The sequence below is a fragment of the Lemur catta genome, chromosome 21 (assembly GCF_020740605.2).
Source record: "Lemur catta isolate mLemCat1 chromosome 21, mLemCat1.pri, whole genome shotgun sequence".
In the NCBI taxonomy this organism is placed as follows: Eukaryota; Metazoa; Chordata; class Mammalia; order Primates; family Lemuridae; genus Lemur; species Lemur catta.
In genome coordinates this window covers 23,148,688-23,167,625 of record NC_059148.1, presented here as the reverse complement: position 1 = coordinate 23,167,625, position 18,938 = coordinate 23,148,688, and the positions used below count along the sequence as shown (strand labels likewise).

The window sequence follows — 18,938 nt, the reverse complement described above, 5'->3', positions numbered from 1 at the left end:
ATAACTTTTTAGGGGCCTAGCCAAAGAAATAATCAACCCAGACATTCTTGAGTACATTTAATGGAAAACAAGGGTTACATTAGCTGAAACAAGCCTATAATCAGGACAGGAAATAGTAGAGTTTAAGCCCCTTCACCAAGAGAAGTGAATTTGGCTTTTGTGGGAGAACCAAAATTTTAAGATGAATTAGATCAGCTTTGGGAAGAAAATCAACCAGCCCTCATGCCATGACGACTCTTCAAATTTGAATAGTGCTTTCAGCTAACATTAAGTGTTTAATGTATGTCTGGCATTGTTCTAGGTTCGTGACATATGTTAATTTAGTTAATGCTCACAAGAGCCCTATGAGACTGGCACTGTTATTCGCCCCATTTTACAGATGTGCGCACAAAGTTCAGTCACTTGCCTAGCTAGCAGTAGAGATGGAACCAACCCAGGTGCCTGTACTTAACCATCACCTTTACTTCCTATCGTGTATCTGCTCTATGACAGGTTCTGGCAAAAGAAAGCCCTTTATTATGTAGATAAAGAATGCAAATATCCCAAAATTGGTATTATAGGCGACTGAAGGGTGGAAAAAAGGAAGACAGCTCAGCCTCGGAATCATTATGGAGGGCACCCACAGTGGCCAACAGGAGTGCTCCATACTGAACGATGACAAAAGTATCCAATAGGAGGATACCATACTGGATGGTGGCAAACTGGTCCAATAGAAAGGGTTTATATTGAACGTGCCAAATCAGCCCAATAGGAGTGCTGCATACTAAACGGGACAAATGGATCCAATCCAATTCTGTTTTAAATCTTGATTACTGTCTCGAGATGCGTAAAGGTAGGCTGCTTACGTGCGCTTAAATGATTTTTCCTAGATAATGGTTCATTTATTTATGCAATAAATATTTACTGGGGCCTGCTATCTGGCCGTTGGCCAAGCATGGGCTGCGCAAGCTGCAGTGGGAGCGGGGAGCCGCGAGCAAGACCATCTGGCTTCCTGCCCTCATGGAATTTGTAGTCTAGTGGGAGAGCCGTAGATTGAAAACCCTTTCAATTATGTAATTAAGTTTTGGACAAGTGCATTTGAGGGAGATGTCTTCAAATAAGGTGTAAACGCATAAATTCCTAGGGGTGATATGCAAAATTTGTAACAACCAGAACAGTCTGCCAACAATTAGAGCTGATGTGAGGCTTAAACAGTTAGCACACCTGTCAGCAGCGGGTGGTGATGGTTGTCTTGAGGAAGTGAGTTGCCTTGTTATAGTTAAACTTTTTATTTTGAGGTAACTGTAGAGTGTTAAAACTAAATGTGGCCCGAGGATGCCCCTGTACCTTTAGTACCTATATAACGAACTGCAACCTAACTTTGTAAACAAACTGAAAGCCTAATTAGGAGCATATATATTTTTGTAACAACTAGCCGAGTCACAGCCAGTTGATCAGACCATACCCAAGTAGGCAACGTGGGATTGTAACCAATTAAACTGTTTCTCTAGCTCACTTAGGTTGTCAGTCTGTAAATGCTCCCTGCTCATGTGGAGGGAAGCTCTCTGAACCTCTTCTGGTTCTCAGGGCTGCCAGATTCATGAATGTTTTTTTACTCAATTAAATGCTATTAAACCTAATTCATCTAAAGTTTGATTGTTTTAACAAGAGTCACATATAGTTGTAAGAAATAATACAGGGAAGATCCTATGTACTCTTCACCCAGCTTCCCCATAACACCTTGCAAAACTATAGTACATATTGCATCCAGAGAATTCAAATATTTAAAAAAAATGAAATTGAAACTGAGTTTTGAATAGGTTATTTATTCACACAGAACAAATGTTAAAATTTACAAAGGGGAGACAGGGAAAAAGTGAACCTCTTTCTGTGCCTGCCATACACCCTGTTGTCCTCCGTGGAGTCAAATGTTGTTACAATTTTCTTGCCTATCCTTTCTCAAATACTCAGTATATTTACAAAGATTATAATCTTCTGTGTGTGTATTCTTTTTCCTCCATACAGTGAGAGCATACTGTATCTGCAATTATGACTCTTGCTCATATTATTCAATATCTTGAAGAGATGAGTTTGAGTAACCTGAAAAAAACAGGGTGGGGTGGAAGGGCATTATTGGGAGAACAGCATGAGCCAGGGTTCAAACGGGAAGGACATCGATCTTTCAAGAAAGAGGAAGGAGGCCACTGTGTCTGGAGGGAAGAGAGGGAGAAGGAGGGTGGCTAGGTGGATCACTGGCTCTCAGGCCACTTTCTTAGGGTCTGTGAACTTGCTCACGTTCTCCATGTGGCCGATACCCTGAGGCCCAGAGTCACTGTATGACTGGTGAAGACCCTTCCCACTGCAGATTGGTTCCTCACTCCATGGACCTGACACAGGAAGGTACTTCTTCCCTAGGCCTGGAGAAGAGAGTGCACCAAGGAAATTGCTAGTTACGCCCAAAGGCCATGTTCTTTCTTCAGCCTCTCTTCCAAGACTTTTCCCATCTCCTCTGGTCTTCTCAGGCAGCTAAGAACAGGAAAAAGAGGAATGGCTGGGGACAGCAATTCTTGACTTTTCTTGCTTCAGTTTTCAAGAGACAGCAAGATGGGGAAAATGTGCCTCTGATCATGACCCCTCTCTGCTTCCTAAAAGCTTCTTTCTGAACTTTTAAGTCTTCTCAAGTTTCAAACCCTCTCTTTTTCTTTCCCCTGTTCTTTCTTCCTCTATTTAAACTCATCTAAAAAAGCTATAAAAAGCCTCTGACACTATAAATTCCCCTGTAAACCCCAGTTTTATAGGTTTAATTGCTCCTTTTTACAGTGCTGCGTGCCTGGGTCCTGAAACACTTCAGTTGTGCAGCACAAGTTCAAATTCATAGCAAGAGTCTGGGCCACCCCATGATGAGGTTTTGAACTCTGGGAACCCACGAGACACCTGGTTCTGGCCTTGGCTGAACAGTTTATTCTCAGGCAAGCTCCAAGTGGCCCATGATCAAAATGAGACTCGTTCCTATGTGAGAAAACAGCCATGTGAGAATGCCACGTCTTGTAAAGTCCCTGAAGGCCCAGAATTAGTTCTAGCTGGAAAGAACTCTTAGAAAAGCAACATCAACAACACCACAATCATTTCTCAAGTGCTAGTAGCTGTGCAAAATGAACTTTATGTGCATAATCCTCTCTGCAACCCTGGGGATTGGAATCATCATTTTCACACTTATTACAAGGGAAGACACCAGGGTTCAGATATTGAAGCCATCTGCTTGAGCTCACACAGCAGGACCAAGACTGGCGTGAGAAGGGCAAAGCACTTGCCTTAGACAAAAACAATTTAAGGGGCACCAAACACCTCAGTCATCAAGATAAATAACATTTTTAATGCTATAATGTAATAATCAAACTGATGAACTATGTCTTGCAAACCGGCCACTTGATTTTGTAAATAAAGTTTTATTGAAACCAGGGCCAGGATTAGGGTGAGGCAAGTGAGACTGAGGTGCCTGAATGCAGGGCTGGATCCTGTCTTTATTGAAACTTTTGATATTTTCTTCATCATGTGTTCTTTATATTAATTTTGATTTTTAAAACACTGCATTAAACTACTTATCTCTGTCATGGAGTTTGTTGACACCCCCTTAAATTTCACCCCAAAGTGAGTGCCTCACTCACCTCAGCCTAGTCCTAGCCCTGTCACACAGCAAGGAGCACTGATACCAATGTGACAATAGGTTCATTGCAGCTGACCTCCAGGGTGGTTAGAAATCATGCCCAGGGAGCCACAGCTTCTCCCAAGCATAGTCACTGCTGCTTTGTGCAGTGGCAGCAACTTAGGGGACATCTTCCCTGCAGACCTCGCCTGCTCCGGCCTAAGAGGGGACAGTTTCCCAGATAATATTGTCTCAGGAATACTCGGGTTGTCAGACTGGCAGAGGGGAGATACAGTGAGAATATGACCATCCTGGGGGCAAGGGAGGGAAACAAGGGACAGTGGAGGGGTCCTGAAAAGGGACGTGGGGAGAACTTCAGAGCAAACTTTTCCACCTCAATCTGTCGACAGGATCTGCACTTTTTTTCCCTCTGCCATTAATTGTCTTCCGTGTTAGCGCCAGGAGCCCCGGATTCCAGGGCTGGGTTGGCTGCTGACTTTTCCTCTGGGTGCGTCTGCCAGCCCCTCCCCTCCGCGCATGCAGGGCCTCTCCTGGTTTCTCACAGGGTGCTCCCTCCTGCTTCCAGATCTTTGCACAGGCCATTCCCTTGACCTTGAATGCTTTTTCCTCCAGCTCGCCACCTGGCTTCCTCTCCTTCATGTTCCTGTTCATGCTTCTCTCCCTCAGGGAATCCTTCCATGGGGACCCCCACCCGCACCGCAAATGGGGCCTCATGGCCCCTACAACCTCTGCTTTGCTGCCCTGAGTGTTGTGATATCGGTCGAGTTCACCATGGGTACTAGTCGGGTTAATGTCTGTCTGTCCTACCAGTCAGCATGCTCCAAGTGGCAGGTCCGGAGTCAGGCCTGTCCACTACCTCCCAGCCAAGGCCCATCAGGGCCTGAGCCCAGTGGGTGTTCCATAAATATGTGTTAACAGAAAAAGTGACTCGATGGCCTGGTATTTTGCTTTTAACTTCGCTGAGCTGCACAGGTACAATGAGTGCAATTTGATTTCCGAGGGCCTCTGCCATTCCGCTGTGATTCCGCGATACCATCTGGGGCCCGGTTCGTGAGGACACAGTAAATTGGAGTTTGGCCAAGGCCTGGGGCTCCCGTGGCTCCTGCGAGACGAGATGCATTCTTACCGACCACTGAGCCAGGGAAATGGAGGGCCAGTCTTTTCATCTCCGTGGCGAGATCAGAATCTCTGACAATGCCAGAGATTATCTGCCGTCTCTGATTATTGGTCTGCCTCGGAGGTGGGGGCCAAGAGAACAGCTTGAATATTACCCAAATCCCATCTAGGTTTCCCCGGGAGTCGCTTTCCAACTCGGGGCCTGATTCTGCTTTGAGAAAGAGGGTGACGTCATTGTGAGGAATTAAAGGCATTGAAAGATATTCCCCGACATACATTAATGGTTGGAAAGAAACTCAGCTCTGCGTGTTTAACAATGTTTCGATGTAGAGTTGTCCAGGCGGGTAAACTTCCACTTAGACTGAAGGTGAAGTTCAAAGACTTATCTGCAAAGCTAGTTCATGAGTGGAGTGTAACACTTGTGATGGCACTGGTGAAAGATCTTTAGGCTGGCCTGGGTCCCCCACCATTGTCTTCCTGCTCTGTGAATTTCAGGGGATAAAAACAAATAAACAAACAAACACTCCCAGTCTGGCTCTTGGTGGGGGAGAAGGCAGATCGCCGGTGGGGACTCAGGTCTCACTAAGCTCCTCTAAGAGACTTTCATTGAGACCTTCACCGTCTCTGGCATCCCACGTGGCACCATTTGTGAAGGTCCGTGGGGAATGATCTATGTTAATTCTTTATGAGTACAAACCTGATCGTTCTCATTTTACCTTTAAGGGTGAGGCCTTGTTCCAACCGTACTCTGAGACTTGTTCTCATGCCAGAAGACTGACCTGGGCACACCTGTTGCCTCTCTGATACTGTTTGGAAGCTCCCCATTCACTCCCCTACAGAATAAAGCCCTGGCCGCCCCAGGGTAGAACGCGTGGCTCGGTGAGTGGGTTCTAGAGGGAGGCAGTTGAGCTCTGGTTGTGCTGTTTGTGGACTGAGCAGCACTGGTTAGGCTAGTTACGTCCCAGAGTCTGTTTCTTTAACTATCTGACAGGCGTGATGATGACAATTGGCCCTGTATCCTAGTCTCTGCTGCAAGCGTTCAGGGACCTGTTGTATGTCAACACTGAACGCAGAACCTGGCCCCCAGTTTAGCGTTTTACACATAGCAGCCATTATAATTGCTATTTTCCACTGTCTGGCTCTTATTTTCATGCTTTGCTACTATTTTCTTCCCTTCCTTCCCATACGGCCCCAGCTGCCCACCCCAGAAACCTCTGTCCCCTGGGATTCCATTGCTACGCAGGAGCTGCAGCCCTCACATGCCGTGCCTCACCCATTCCGTAAACCGCTTCCTTCTCAAGGCCAGTCCTCAGGTTGCTGCGAGGAACAAGCACATGGCATTTACTCGAGCACCTGGCATGTGTTAGCAGCTTCATAAATGGTTTGCCGAAACTGTTGACTCTGAAACAACTACCTTCCAAAAAATCCGCAGCTATAAAAGGTTGCATTTCCGGTGTCTTCCCACAGCAAAACTTCTATCCTGGAAATTCTACAATTAAAGATTGGTTTCCCTAGGAGAAATAAATTTGAGATTAAGTGCCATTGCTGGCTTACACTTGATTACTAATTTTGCAAAGTGCATGAAGCTGCATTTAATCACTTGCACCCTCGTGTGAGTTAGTTTCTCCCTTCCTATTTACATTCCTACTTACACGAACAAGTAGCTGAGACTCAACTTTTAAATTGTGGGGAGACAGGGCAAGAGGGGACTGAGAAGTTGGAGAGGTGACAGGGAGGACAATCAGAAGGCAATAAAAATGTACTGATGGGGTTGTAGATAACCTGCAGGACAAACTTTCCCCATTTCACAATGTGGCTTAGACTTGGCCCATGTGTTTGTTGAGTGAATAACCGACTGTGTTTGTTGAATGAATAACTCAGACTCATCCTTGTGCTTCTCTTCAGCTTTGAACCTGGTCACCAGATTTTTCATTGACTATGCTAATCTGTACTTACCTAGATTTTCTATAGGGTTGTTCAAATTCCAGTTTCTTCTAGATTTCTCCATCTGATATAGACTCCCCAAGAGTAAGGAAGAGGGCATATCCTGTTTACTGCCATGCCCTCAGCATGTCACACATGTGCTCTCACACAGCACTTGTCATATACGTAGTGAGCACTCACTCAATATTTGTTGAATTGAAGATTCAATCTGTTTTGCCACCAACTTATATTGGTGTTTTTCACGTTAAGATTTGTTTTCTACCATATGCTGTCATTATCCCAGACCCTGAAAAGTCAACTCTCTTTGTCTACTGTATCTCAGGTCTAGAATTTATTGGCTTCAAAGTGAGCAATTGTGTTTCCTGCAATGTCTTCAAAAGCCTCTGCTTATTCTTGTAATTATCTCTTCAGTTTTACAAATACTTTTATGAGTCTGGGCTCCCTTCATTAACCTAGATGTTTGATCCAACTTGTTCTATGAGTTTCTTGTTTATGGGGGGTTTGCATTTAATTTCTTTCCTTTCAAAAGCAAGGGGAACGGAGAGGGTGATAGGAGGCCGTGTTTAAGCAATTTGTTGGGGAATATTTGGTTTCGCTGCCCAGATCAAAGTGGCATCCATGTCCCCATTAACCAACCCTCTACCCTTTCTCATTGTTGTTATTGTTTATGAGTTCTTTTCCTGCAAACCCCTAAATACCTGACCAGGTGAACTGACTGTCAATTTGGAATTCATATTTATTCATTTCTTTAGTCGATGAACATTTCTGGAGCATGCGCTCTGGGCAGGACCGGGCCTGGGTTCTAGGGTTGCAATGAACAGTGCACTGGGCACAGCTCCTGTCTCCGCAGAGCTTACTGCTCATGGGGAGAGTCCAACAGCTAAACGAGCAACGGCAATACAGCGTGAATGGCGTGGCTGAGGGTCTTAGAGATCACCTGATACAGTGGGTGCCCACTGGGTGGGCAGGGTACTTTTTACAATTTCTCTGACTTTAGTTTTCTCATCTGCTAAATAAGGAACCACAGTGGGACTTATTCCATAGAGTTGTCATGAGGCTTGAAAGAGTTTTAACTGCAAAGCATGTAGAATAGTGTAGGGCACATACATCTGCTAGTTCACTTAACTTATTTATGACATTTCTCCATTTTCCCAATAAGGAAACTGAGGTTCAGAACACTGGTGTTGACTTTGAGCCCCAAAGTCATCTAAGAAGCTGGAGAAATCTGGGAGGTTTCCAACACCTGCCTTCACGTGATGAAGCCTGAGAGAAACGATTATGCTCACAATTGGTGTCCTAGGACCTAACTTCCTAGACCAGACTTAAAACTGCTCCAGAGCACACTCTTCAGGCACTGTGGGAAGGTCTAACCCAGAAGTGGAGGGAAACTAACCGTACATAACTTAAATTCAAGACCAGCTATGTTTTGGGGTTTTGGATTTGGTTTTTTTTTCCCCCTGAGCTCTCTCAAGTCTGAAAAACAAAAAGAAAAAAAAATAATTTTCTAATAATAGGCTTTCTTCTATGATTTCTGGATTCAAGGTAGGTAAGAAATAGGAGAAAGATAAATGATTCAGAGTCCCCAAACACAATCATCTGGCCTGTGGTTTGGGGAGGATTTAACAGCTGTGAGAGAAACCTCAGATCCAAGCCAACCCTGAATCCTGCATGCAGTTTGGCAAGACCACAGTGCAATTTATCTGAAAACAGTGAAAGAATCTTCCTCTTCCTGCTGCCAACTGGGACCCCAGCAATGGAAATGTTGAGAACTGGTTTGATCTCACTATCCTTCCCCTCATGTAAACTGTGCAAGTGAACAAGAAAATAAAGAACCCAAAGTCTTTGAGACTTTGTGCTCACAAACAAAACACTATAACCCAACAAAACCAAAAACGAAACTCAACTCTCTTGAGATATAGAAGCTCTGATTCCAAATACTAAAATTTGGAGCAAAAATAAATATCCAACTTAGGGGGCAGGCTGTTATTAGGCAAAATATTACATTTATATGGCAGCATATCAAACTGCTGCTAAACTAATCTTTAAAAAATGCTTCTAACGTAATATTTAGTTAAAAGCAAGCAGAAACTTGGGAGAACTCAACTATATAAAGAAAATAAATGCAAATGAAGAAAAATGACTGGGAGGAAATATCCTGGTGCATTTGCCTTTGGATGGGAGGAGCCTTGGCAATCACTTTGTTTATTATCGTTAACTCCCCTGCCCAGCCCTCCTCCCAGCAAAAATATCCTGGGAGGAAATCTGCACAATGATAGAATCACTCCAACTCTTAGCAAGGTGTCAGTAACAATTCCTTACCTCTTGAAGTTGTTCAGGTAAGAAGAAACCTCCTGTTGAGGCTACTCTTATCTTTCATACAGAAAGCCTATCTGATGCAAATTAGCATGAGTTATGTTATCATGGTAGTACTACCCAAAATACATTTCACAGCATGTGAATCCCAGTACAGGTTCCCCCCCAACCAAAAGAGTAGTATATTTGGGAATTTGGAAATGGCGTGGCCTGCCTGTGTTTCCTGTTCTTAAAGGATCACCGTGTATCTTGGCAATGGAAGGCTCTGAGAAGTCCTGCATTAAAGCTTATTCACTTTGTGGAGCCCAGCTTTTCACAGTTCTTTAATCACATAATCGTTCATTTCCTGTAACATCTGCTATCTTTTCATGAGACTAGAATTCAGAAAAATAACTATATGAGAAATAAACTATGTTAGATTATAGAAATGACCACAATCCTTCCCTCTTCCCAGTATCTATGCTTTTTCATAATGTGACATTGCACATCCCCTCATCAAGAACTGGAGTCGATTTCCCTACCCCTAAATCTAGGCTGGTCTTGTTATTTGCTTTGGCCAATAGCCTAGAGCAAAAGTGACAGAGGAGCAAGTTCCGAGCCTAGGATTCAAGAGCCCTTGCTCACTTGCGTTTTCTCTTAGAACTCTACCACCATGATGAGAGTAAGCTCGAGCTAACCTGATGGAGGATGAAAGACCATGCACTTGAAGGTCTGGCAGGAAATCCCAGCCACAGCTTCCCCTGATCAGCCAGCCCCCAGCTAACACCACAGCTAACTGCAAACACATTCGTAAGTCCACCCAAGACCAGAAGAACCACCCAGCTGAACTCAGCTCATGCCGATGCAAAGAATGGTGATGTAAATAAATGGTGTTTTGTCAGCCACTAAGTTTGGGAGTAGCTTGTCATGCAGCAGAAGCTGACTTATATATACTCTATCCTAGGGTTAGCCTTGAATCAAGTAAATTATATTTTTAAAAAGTAAATAACCTGCAACTTTAGGACTATATTATGCATGTCAAATAACTTGCAACAAACATCACAAATGGTTCTCATACCACTGTGTGTGTCAATCAGGCTGAGCTGGAAAACTACTCTTGAAAACACAAGCATGGGGGTTTGGCCGTATCTATGTTTTTTCAAGGAGAATAAAACCTTACTTCTGACTGCCCAAAGCTCATTGAATTCGACAGGCTTCCTTTTAGCTTCCAGCTTCATAAATTACTACAAACCAGTATTCTCCCTCCCCAGATGGCAAATTCACTTTGTTTCCTCTTAGCTTCATGGAATCGGGGAAGGAGCAGGAGCAGATGGAAGTAAGGATTTGGCAAGGGTAGCGGCTGGGCCTGGGGCAGGGAGTGGAAACGGAGAATTCCCAGAGCCCTGGGAAGGAGGAGCAAGCAAGAAGGAGCCAGTTAGTTGCAGAAAGTGAGATCTGGAAGAAAAGTGTGTTAAAAGCAAAGGAACTCACCAAAAAAAAAAAAAAAAACCAAAAAAAAAAAAACCTGGTTGTTGATGAAGTCGATCTTGCACGCAGCAGCCCTGCCATCTTGTAAAAAGGGTTTTAATTGTTCTTTTTTGCGAGAGTCCTGGGAGGTAACCATTAAAGGAACAGACGCGGTGCAGTAAGTGCAGATCTGGGTAGTGTGTGTGCGCCTGTATGTGGGCTGGCCTGGCCCCCCTCTGGCACCCACCCCCACTTTTTACAAGGGCCAACTGGGTTGCAAGGTTAAAGCCAGAGGGGACCAATTGGTGTTGTGGGGCTTTTTTACAAAGTGCAAAGGATCAAAGTCATTAGCAAAGGGCGAGAGACCGGGCCTGTTAGAGAAAGAAGCCAGCCACCCAACGCCTTCCGCACGCACGTCTAGTCTTCCCCAGGCCTGCTGTTAATGCCTTCATGGATCACGGCTAAGTGGCACATTGCAGAGTGCGGGCTGCTGCGGGGGGCTCTTTTGCTATCAGGCAGGAAGTGAACCTTAAAGGAGCCAGCTCTGAGCCTAAAGAGCTTTGAGGGATGTCCAGGCAGCCCAATTGGAAGACATGGTTCTCCGGCAAAAACTTCTTGGGGAGTCTTCGTGAGACATTTCATTACTTCCTTCCTGTTTCAGATGGAGGCTCGACACCTGGGACACCTGGCCAGACCTAGACTTGGGGACCAGGGTAAGGGAATAACGGACTCCCACCCAGAACGTTTAAAGCTTATCAACTGTGATAATGGCAGGGCAAGACTTATAAGCAAGCACGGCATTGTCCGAGAATTATTTTAGGTGGTTCAGTTCATAGACAGGACTTTATATAGAATCACCCGGTGAACGAATTGCTTCCTTCCTTCGTTCTTCCCTTCTTTCTTCCCTCCCTTGATCTCCTCTCCCCTTTGCTTTCTCTTTCTTCCTGATTCTACCAAGAAAATCTTCTCAGTTTTGTGCTAATGTGCTGCAGGAGGCAGATCAATGGCACCCAAAGTTGCCCACACCTGTGAAGACGTTACCTTACATGACTAAAAGGACTTTGCAGGTGTGAGTAAAGTTAAGGGCCTTAAAATGGGGAGATTATCTGGGGGATTACCCAGGTGGGACCTGTCTAATCACGTGAGTCCTTAAAATCAGAGGTCCTGTTCCGGCTGCAGGGAACCAGAAAGATGGCAGCGTAACAAGAGTCGAATAACCTATTGCCGGTCTGGAGAGGTGGCCGTGTGCGAGGACCAGAGAGAGGCCTCCTGGAGGTAAGAGCAGCCCCCGGCTGACAACCAGGGAGGGCATGGAGACCCCAGTTCCACAACCGCGTGGAACCGAATCCTGCCAACACCTGCATGAATGAAGCTGGTCACCCAGAGCCTTCAAAAACGAGCACGGCCTAGCCGTGCCGAAACTTCTCGCCTATAGATCTGTAATATAATATTTTGTTTTAAATGGTTACATCTGTGGTAATTAACACTTATTTCCTCCTTTACCAAAAAAGGAGAGGAAAAAAAGAGATAGAGATAGATATGTCTGTATATACAGAGAGAGAGAGAAACATCGTGTTCCAGGTTTCCGGAAGGCCCAATTCCCAGCCACAGGTAGGGCCGTTTTAGGGTTCTCCTTCCATTTATTTGTAGGTTTCATTTCTATTTGTGATTAAGTGGTAACGGTTTTCTATTAATGGTAGTGACTTCGGTTTCCTTCTTTTGGGGTGGATTTATTTTGGTAAAGAAAAATAAATGGGGTTTAAAGAAGAAATTTGTAAGTAACAATACAGATGTCATGAATTGATACGTGGTATTTAGATATCTATAATTTGGGAAACACTGGCTGGTCTGGAGTTTTCTGGAGGGTCCCTTTGAAGTTCAGAAACTGGGCAGACAGCTCTGCATGTGATTTGCATGCATTTGCATTCATTATATCAAGCCAGGCACACGGGGCCCAAGAGAGGCGGAAGCAGGTGGCCTCAGTGCACTTTCAGTGGCTGTGACCACGAGTAACCGCTCATTCTTCAGCGTCGAGACAGACTTTGGAATGAAACAGCACTGGCTTTGACTCTTGGTCCTGCCCCTTCAACCTTTGTGATTTGGGACAAGTACTTAGACCCCTCTGAGCCTCAGGTCCCTAAGAAAGCTCACCGGGATGAAATGATGACTAAATGAGGCTGCATTGTAAAGAGCGAAGCCCAGGTGACGTGCAGCAGACAATGCAACCCTTGTTATTTTTCTCAGCTGTCCTGCCCGTGGCCGGCCCATGCTCTGCTGCTTGGGGTCTCCGCCTCCAGCGTTGGAGCACTGCCCCGAGGGGTGTTCTGGGCAAGGCTGGGACAGACAGTCTCCAGGCATGCCAGGCCCGGGCTGGTCTCTGTCACCCTGACATGCAGAGGGAGGCAGAGAGAAAGGAATCCCACAGAGCGTGTGAGGCCGGGTGGCCAAGCCGAGGACAGGCGCTGAAGAGAGAGCATGGCCTGCCTGGGAACAGAGCGAAGCCAGGCTTCTCAGCCCTGACCAGGGAGGTGGCGTATCGGGGCACCCGTGCCTGGGGACAACAAAAAAGAGGAAAGGAAGTCAGGCAAAGGAGGGGCCTCTTTCTATCTGCGCCACCTCACCTGTGCTCGAAAGCGTGGCTTTGGGGATCAGACAGGCTTGGGTTGCCTGTGCCAGTTACTAGCTGTGTGGCTTTGGACAAGTTACTTCCCCTCTCCGATAATAACCACAGCTAATGTTTATTAAACCCTGACTTTGTGCCGGCCTCTATTCTAAACACTACACAGCTGTTAACTAATCTTCACAACAACCCCGTGAGGTAGGCATGTTTATTATCCCCATTTTACAGATGGAAGGTCTGAGGCACAGAGGGGTTATGCAACTTGCTCAGTTACACAGCCAACACGTGGCAGATCCAAGATTCAATCCAAGGGAGTCTGGATCCAGAGGCTATACTTTACCGGTATGTGGTGATTTATTATTTTCAAGACTCTCTTATCTGTTATTTACTCCTTAAATCTTTAAGGGCTATGTTTTCTTAACCCTGTTTTTCAGGTTCCAAAAGGAATCCACAGACTCTGAAGTCAAGCAAATGTGCTTACTGGGTAAGAAAGCCGGGATACGAACCTGCAGTCGGGGTATTTCTCTTCCTCCCCCCATCTCTTCTTCCTTCCCTTGTGTTTTCCTTCCTTTCTTCTCCTTCTCCCGCCCTCTAGTCCTCTGTTCATTCAACCAGCAAACACTTATGCACTGCCTCCTGCATGCCAGATATTGTACACAGGTTGTGTTCCTACTGTGTACCTTCTTTGCTAGCACCTCGCTTGCCCCTGCCCCTTGCTCAGGAGGCCAATCCCTTCCAGACCAGAACCCCAAGCAGAGAGAAGCTGCTGGCAGGCCCCTCCAGTCATCTGTGACCCTATCGCAAAGCCAGCGCCTCGCTCCGACCTGCATTCTCGGCCCGAGTAGGGGCAAGAGCAGCCGCTGCTGGAAGAAGGACTTGCTGAGACCCACCCTGTCCCTGAACACCTGCCAGACTTCCAGGGGTCTTCAGCTCAAAGCGCAGACCCTGCCCGGGCAAGGCTCCTGGGCTTGCACGCCGTCTTAAAAGAAATCCAATAGACCTGGAGCCAAGCAGGAGGCTGCAGGACACGGGCCGGAGCCCCAGACAGCGGCCGGAGAGGCGGAGGTGCGGTCCCCAGAGCAGGTTTTGCCAATAAACCTCCGAGCGGGAGGAGGGCCCGGCATTCGGGGCCTGCTAAGCAGAGACAGCCTATAGATTTGTCCGGGTCGGCAGGGCAAAATGGCGCAGTCAGCAGCATCCTCTCCCATCCCCGCGCCCCCTCCCGACGTGGACCTCGCTACAGCCTTTCCTGCCTGAGACTCTGTAAGTCTGTGCCTCCAAGCCCCTCCCTTTAACAGAAAAGCCATCGATGAGATTGAGACAATGTGGAAGGTGTGATGGATGAATTGGAGCTCAACCACTTAATTCAGTGGGGGATTTGAGGCTTGTTATTTAGGCCTCTGAGCCTCAGTTTCCTCACCTATAAAATGGGGATGCGGATGGCATGTTCCTCCTACTCACTGCTAAGTGTCTTCAAAGAGGACCCTCGGCTTCCTCTTTTGGCCTCCACATGCCCCTGTCCCCCGTCACCTCCCTCGGATCTGGTTTCCCCAGACCACTGACCCTTCACATGAGCTGGCTTTTCCCCACGTTTGCCTCCTCTCTCTCCCTTCTTGTTTTATAACTTGCTTCTCCTACAACACTCTGGCCATCTCGTGGCATCTTCCCCACCTTGTTGCCTTTGCTCAAGCTGATCTTTCCCCCCGGAAATGCTTCCCTTTCCTATCTGGTGCCTCCCTCATTTCAAACCTTTGCCTGGCCTTCAAGGCCCCGAAGAAATCATTTTTCTTGCAAGAAGCTTCCTTTGGTTCTGTGCCCCTTGTGCTTGCCTGGCACCCTCTGTGGTCCAATCGCTAGTAACCACAGCAATGGTCCCCACCACTGAGATCTGCGGTGGGTGCCTACCTGTCACATGTGCCCTTGCATGTTAATTATGGTTAAGTGGTGGCTTGGTTGCATGGTCCCCTGTATCTGTGTGTCTTGTAACTTTGTCCTCCTCTCTGACTGTGGATGCAGCCATGTAAGTTGCTCTGGCCAACTGGGTAGTAGCAAATGTGATGTGAGTGCAAGCTTGAAAAAAAGAGAAACACTCATGCATTGCCATGCACTCTCTTGTACCCCGTGACTGCCACAAGAACGTGCCTTCCGTCCTGGCCTGGTGGAGCAGAAGGCAGGTGTCTGTCTCTTCTCTATGGAGGAGAGCTAGTTATTACAGCCAAGGCCATGGAAGATCTGCCAACAGCCAGCTGACTGCTTCGTGTGTGGGTGAGTCCAGCTGAGACCAGAAAAACCACACAGCATGCCCAGTCATGACCAGCAGAAATACCCAGCTGACGCCAGGACTCACGGGTAATAATAAATGGGTAAGTGTTAGGATGGTTTGTTACGCAGCAGAATCTAACTGCTACCGTCATCACCACGTTCGTTATTACTAAGTGCTTCCTGTGTGTCAGAAAACCCTGCTAAATGCTTTATAAACATCGTATCCATCGTTCTTCCCCTGATTTATGCTACTATTCCCATTATAAAGACGAGGAAACTGAGGCGCAGAGAGCTTGTCACTTCTCCAAACCAAGGTGGACTAGAAAAATGACTCAGCACCTTTCCTAGGGATCATACCCTGGCTTTTTTACTTTCTAGCTGTGTGACCTTGTGCAAGTTTCTTTTATGTTTTGTGCCTCAGTTTCCTCATCTATATAATAAAGATGCTAATGATTACTATGGTTATGGAGCTGTAATATTAAATTGATATGATGTTTGTAAATTGGTAAGATCAGTGCCTGGCCCATAGTAAGCACTCAATAAAATGATAAATATTCTGTTCCTCTTTCTCTTCCTTTTCCTTGTTGCCTGGTGACCTGGTGTGTTCACAGTTGTTACTGCCTATGGAGGAGAAGCTTCCTTGAAGACTGGGTCCACGTCTAGCTGTCGTGTGAGCGCCACCATAGTGCCTTTGCCCAGAGGAGCTGCTCAGCAAATGTATATTGAAGAGCTGTTTTGATTCACTAGGCTGGAAAATAAAGGTAAAGCTAGTGCCTCGGAAGAGCAAGAGCCCAGGAGGACATGGTGGAGAATGATGAGAGATAGCTGTTAGTATGAGGACTTTAAGTTAGACTCAGAAAAGAACTTCCAGGGAGGGTAGAGAAACTGCACATGTTTCCCACCCCGCCCCTGCACCCTCAGGAGATGTCCTGCCTTTCCCTAGAGCTCTCTGAGCGAGTTTATAGTCTCTCAACTAGGCATAATTTTGTTTGGAGACGAGGGGGTGGTGCTGAGCATGGTGACCCCTCGGTGCCCTCGTCTGCCCTGGAGATCCTGCTGAGGCTTGAGGCAAAAGCAGGAGGCTCCTGCCTGCGCCCTTCCACTATTTTCCTCTGCAGCTGTCTCTGCATTTCAGAGTTCATGTCTTTGCCAGGGACTCTATTTTGGGATTTGTGGGAACAGGCTGGTTTCAGCAAATAAGAAGCTCTAGAAATCTCAGCAAGCTTGTCCCCCTGGGCCTCCCGGCCCACTCCGAGGGCAGAGGAGATTCACAGAGGCTGCCCGAGGCCCCGCGGTGGGGCATGCGCAGGCTGGAGGGTGGGATGCCCTTTCCCAGGGAACCCCTGCAGCCGCGGGGCCACCTGGACCTCTGCATACATCCCCCACCACCTGCGCCCTGCTGGCCAAGGTGGGGCTGCTGCGTGGGCGGGGTTCCCTCATCACAAGGCTGCAAACATGAGGCTTTTGTGAAAACCACATCCCCCGTCTCTTTCCCCAGGAGAGGAGCAGCAGGAGGAAGCCCAGCTCTGACACCCCAGGAACGCGGGCCCAGGGGCCTCAGGGTCACACACGTCCATGTCCACACGTGGGAGGGTGTGCTTATCATCAGGCATGAGGGTTTGTGTGTGTGTCTTCACGTGAGTATCCGAAATCTGTATTTGTGGTGGCAGGTGGCCGTGTGTCCCCACGGGTATGCTTTGTGTGTAACGGGCTGTCTGTGTTTTCACGGAGATGAGCGTCAGTCTGTTAATCCATGTGTATGTCTGCTTCGTACCCATGTGTCTGTTTCCGTCCGATTTTGGAGGCCATTATCTTGACAGTTTTAATTTGCTCAATTTGTGTCAATGATACTTGTTTATTGTTTATAAAAGCTAGAAATTAAACAAATCAGCGTATAGAAATATATGTATATAAAAGCTAGAGATCCGAGATAGAACATAGATTTATTATATATAAAATATATAACATAATTAAATATAATTATATCTAATATATGGTATTAGTATGGTAATAGTATACAATTTATACAAACACTGAACGCCACCCAGAGATAACCACTCTGACTACGTTGAGTATTTTTTTTCTAGCCTTTTCCCATTGAAATAGATGTCCTAAAATGTAAGCTTCATGAGAGCAAGAATGGTGTTGGTATCAGTCAACACTGCATACTCTGATAAAGTCATACATGGATATTTATATATACACACATGTGGATGCATATATTCTGTATGTATACATTGAGTGAATGCATAATGAATATATCCCATAAATATGCATTGAAAATGGATGTTTGAATAGACAGTCATGCATTGTTTAAAGACAGGGATACATTCTGAGAAATGTGTTGTTAGGCAATTTCATTGTGTGAACCTCACAGAGTGAACTCACACAAACCTACACGGTGCAATGTACTGCACACCCAGGCTGCACGGTATAGCCTATTGATTCTAGGCTGCAAACCTGTACATCATGTTACTATACTGAACACTGTAGGAAATTCAAACACAGTGCAAAGTATTTGTGGATTTAAACATAGAAAAGGTACAGTAAAAATACAGTGTTATAATCTTAGGGGACCACTGTCATATGTGGTCCGTCACTGACCAAAACGTCGTTTTGTGGTGCGTGACTGTATAGGAAATACATAAACCAGTAACATAGTCATTTATTTCCGTTATCAAGTATTATGTACTGTACCTAATTGTTTGTACTAGACTTTTACGCAACTGGCAGCCCAGTAGGTTTATTTACACCGGCATCACCACAAACTTGTGAGTAATGTGTTCTTGAACATTGAGATCATTTACGTCCGCTGCAAACAAAATTGCACGAAGCGTTCTTTTTGCCAAAGTTGCATGTACTTTTTTTTTGCATGAAGTGAAGAGAAGGCATTATCAGGTCAATGTGTGTTCACATGCTGTGGGCTTTTGCCAGCCAGTTGTGCTTGGCACTTGGGAACACTCAATAAATTATTGTTTAATGAATGAACAGGTGACTGAGCGTCAGCCCAGCTCCAGAAGGACAGACACCGTCCCACGCAGGCTGGGCCTCCTGCTAGCCACCGAAACCTCGAATGAAGTTGTGGGGCTCAGGAAGGAAGGCAGAGCCTTGGATACCCCACGGAGGACCACTTTCCACTGGCGCTGAGGAGTCTGTCTCTGAGAAGTGTGCTCCCTCTCCAGGTACCTGTCCCTCAGCTCCATCCACGCCCCTAGGACAGCGGCAGGACTCCAGGTGTGGCTCCTGGCGCCCATGTCATCCATCAAAGGCCTCCTAATGAGCTAATAGCCCTCATGTGTGAACATTGATTTCTGGGGCGGTGGAAGAGCCAGGATGATTTACATTCGATTTCCCATCGATGAGGCACCATTGATCTCTGCAGCACTAAAATATTTACTAGGAAACAGCAGGATTGGAAGCACCCTGGCCAGGGAAAGTGAGCAAGTGCCCGGTGGGTAAGAGATTCCGGAAATGATTCTTGCCCTAGGGCCAGGAGGAAGGTAAAGGTGGCTGGTGACATTCTGGAGCCAGAAAAGCACACCGGGCTCCAGGCCAGAGAGGGGAATGCTAAGTTGAGCCTGTGTGTTCCTTTCA

The 18,938-nt window shown here is 46.4% G+C and overlaps 1 long non-coding RNA gene across 1 annotated transcript; it reads left to right on the top strand.

Moving 5' to 3' along the window:
- Positions 1 to 757: 757 nt before the first annotated feature.
- Positions 758 to 11,493, top strand: LOC123626175. The gene is made up of 3 exons (XR_006730767.1): positions 758 to 832; positions 11,124 to 11,175; positions 11,455 to 11,493. It is a non-coding gene; the product is annotated as an uncharacterized LOC123626175 (long non-coding RNA).
- Positions 11,494 to 18,938: the final 7,445 nt, after the last annotated feature.